Source organism: Ictidomys tridecemlineatus, chromosome 7, assembly GCF_052094955.1.
Source record: "Ictidomys tridecemlineatus isolate mIctTri1 chromosome 7, mIctTri1.hap1, whole genome shotgun sequence".
Lineage (NCBI taxonomy): Eukaryota > Metazoa > Chordata > Mammalia > Rodentia > Sciuridae > Ictidomys > Ictidomys tridecemlineatus.
The window spans coordinates 140,740,060-140,743,366 of record NC_135483.1 but is presented as its reverse complement, the minus strand read 5'-3'; the positions used below and the strand labels follow the sequence as shown (position 1 = coordinate 140,743,366).

Sequence of the window (3,307 nt, the reverse complement as noted above, 5' to 3'; positions counted from 1 at the left end):
AAGGAATCACCAGGCATGCAAAAGCTTAGGTTTTCCCTCCAGATAACAAAAACTCATTTACCTACAGAGCCACACATCAGTTAATGCTAGGGATACCTTATCAGAAATTCCTCATTAGCCAATTTCATCAATATGAGAACATCCTAGAGTGTACCAACTTCAGGGTTGTTTGTGCTTTCGCCAACGAAGATGGCTACAATGTCATTAGGCAATAAAATATTATGGGACCATTGTTGCACATGTGGTCCAATCAGAATGGGATTCTTCAGTACGTGATTATATTTCCCACATAGCACTTAAGTCTGTGTGTATCAGCCATCTATTTTTTTTTAGTCTAGAATGTTCTAAGTTTCTTTTTTTCCCCTTTTCTTAGTTATTATTTCTGTTGTATATTTGGGGTACAATGTAATATGTCAGTACATGTATATAATATATACTGATTGAATCAGGATAATTAATGACTCCTTGCCTAATCATTCCTTCGTGTTTGGTGCCTTCAAGCTCTTCTCTTCTTCATAAAATACACAATAAATTATTGTGAACTGTAGTCATCCCACTGTACTGTAAAACACTAGACCTTATTTTTTTTCTATATTTTTATTGGTGCATAACAGTTGTACATATTGATGCAATTTGTTGTTAGGTAATCACACATGCACACAATATAACAATATAATTTGGTCAATATCACTCCCTAGAACTTCCCCCCTAACTCCCCACCTCCCACTTCTTGGTCCCTTTCCTCTACTGATCTCCCTTTAATTTTTAGGAGATCCACCCCCACCATTCTTGTTTTTCCTCTCTAGTTTCCACATATAAGAGAAAACAAACGAACTTCGGCCTCCTGAGTTGGACTTATTTCACTTAACATGATGGTTTCTAGTTCCATCCATTTTCCTGCGAATGACATCATTTCCTTTTTCATTATGGTGAATAAAACTCCATCATGTATATATACCACATTTTCTTTATCCATTCATCATTGATGACACCCAAGTGGGTTTCATAGTTTTCCTATTGTGAATCGTGCTGCTACAAACATGGGTATGCATGTATCACTGTAGTATGCAGACTTTAATTCTTTAGGACAAATACTGAGGAGTGGTATAGCTAAGTCATATGGTTGTTCCATTCTTTGTTTTTTGAGGAACTTCCATACTGATTTCCATAGTGGTTGCACTAATTTACAATTCCACCAACAGTGTAAAAGTGTTCCTTTTTCTCCACATTCTCTCCAGCATTTATTATTATTTGTATTCTTAATGATGGTCATTCTGACTGGAATGAGATGAAATCTTAGTGTACTTTTGATTTGTTTTTCCTAATTGCTTATGATGTTAAACTTTTTATATATTTGTTGGCCATTTACTTTTCTTCTTTTAAGAAGGGTCTGTTTAATTCATTTGCCCGTTTATTAACTGGGATATTTGATTTTTGGTGTAAAGTTTTTTGAGCTCTTTATATATTCTAGATATTAATCCTGTCAGAAGACTAATTAGCAAAGATTTTCTCCTGTTCTGTGGGTTCTCTCTTCACATTCCTAATTGTTTCCTTTGCTGTAAAGAAGCTTTTTAATTTGATGCTGTCCCATTTATTAACTTTTGGCATTATTTCCCAAGCTTTAGGGGTTAGACCTTATTAATTTTATCTAACCATGTTTGAGCATCGTTATTCAACCCCCACCTTTCCCAGTCTCTAGTAATCACTATTATACAGTCCAACCTCATATTTCTTAACACCTACATATGAAAAACACTATGCAGTATTTGCCTCTTATTTCAGTTCACATAATATCCTCCAGTTTCACTCATTTTACTGCAAATCACAGGATATCATCATTTTTATGCATCATCCATCTTTACATCTAAGTTTTATGAACCTTTATGGCTTTAAGTGAGAGTCAAAGAAATCAAATCTCTTTACAAAGTTGTATTTTCTTGTGAAAGTCTTGGCTCTAGGGAGGATTGGCCTACTAAGATAGGCAAGGTTTTAGGCCATTGGGTCTTTACCCTGGCTGCATATTAAATCATTTGGGGAGCTTATTTATTTATTTAAAAATACCAGTATCAGAGTCCTACCTCCAGAGAGTCTGACTTGGTGGCTTGAATTGATAGATACCCAGGATTTTTTAAAGTTATATTGAAATAATTTGCATACTGCAAAGTTCACCCATTAGTAAATTTAATTGTTTTTAGTAAAGGTTCATGGTTGTGTAACCACGCCTACAATTCAGTGCACAACCTACCCTTCACCAAAAAGTCCCCCAGGGCCAGTGTCTGGTCAGCCTTGGTTCCCACCCCAGTCACAACACCATATCCACTTCTAGTGTCTGCATTTCAAGCACTGGTACTCTTAAAAAGCTTCCCAGTGATTCTAACATTCAAGCACAGCTAAGAACTATCCTTCTAGACTACAGAAAGCTAAATTCCTTAATCCTGCCTTACAAAATTTAAGAATTTTTCTGTGAGAATTTTCCCTATGGGGAAATATAACCCTAATTTCACATCAGAAAGTCTTGGGGAAATAGAATAAGTTTTATGACAAATAGCCTGCAGTCAACTTGACTGAAATACCATTAAAGTGAAAGATGCCTCTACACATATCCATCCCCCTGATAAGTATGAAATGCCACATTTCTAAATAGCCCAGGATATAGAGTACTTTTTGTTCTATGGTAAAACTAAAAGCCTGAGGTTCTGCCTTCAAAGTCATATTCATTGCCTTAAAGAAGGAGTGCTCGCTTCGACAGCACATATATGAAAATTGGAACGACCCAGAATAGATTAACATGACCCTGTGCGAGGATAACATGGAAATTCATGAAGCAGTTCATATTTAAAAATTTTTTTTTAATTAGCAAAGGAACATTTAACTCCAACTGATAAATCATGATGGTTACAAAACTACTATCCTTAGGTGTTCAAAATTTCCTCAGGGGAAAGATTCTAGAGAAATACAAAGTATCTTTATTATTATGTTACACAAACATGGGTGTGATAACACACTAGTGCGGAAAAAAAATCCTAGAAAAAACAACCACTGACAGGTTATCATATAGAGTTGATGTCCTTCTGTCATTGTAGGCATGCAGGGCAAGCAAGCACTTGTAAGAGGGTGAGCCTGGGGAACAGGAATGAACTTGAAAGATTCCACAGAAATGCCAGCCCCAGAGGTCTAGAAACATGTGAGCAAACCTCAGCCACAGGCTGCTGGTGAGTCAGTGCTAGCACAAGCCACCTTCTGCCTTCATTGGCCAGAAGGGCCAACCGCAGACAGCAGCAGCCATCACCACAGTCAGTGCCTGGGA

At 36.8% G+C, this 3,307-nt stretch overlaps 1 non-coding gene across 1 annotated transcript; it reads left to right on the top strand.

Moving 5' to 3' along the window:
- Positions 1–2,733: 2,733 nt before the first annotated feature.
- Positions 2,734–2,839, top strand: LOC120883788 (U6 spliceosomal RNA). Its single transcript, XR_005725986.2, has one exon. It is a non-coding gene; the product is annotated as a U6 spliceosomal RNA (small nuclear RNA).
- Positions 2,840–3,307: the final 468 nt, after the last annotated feature.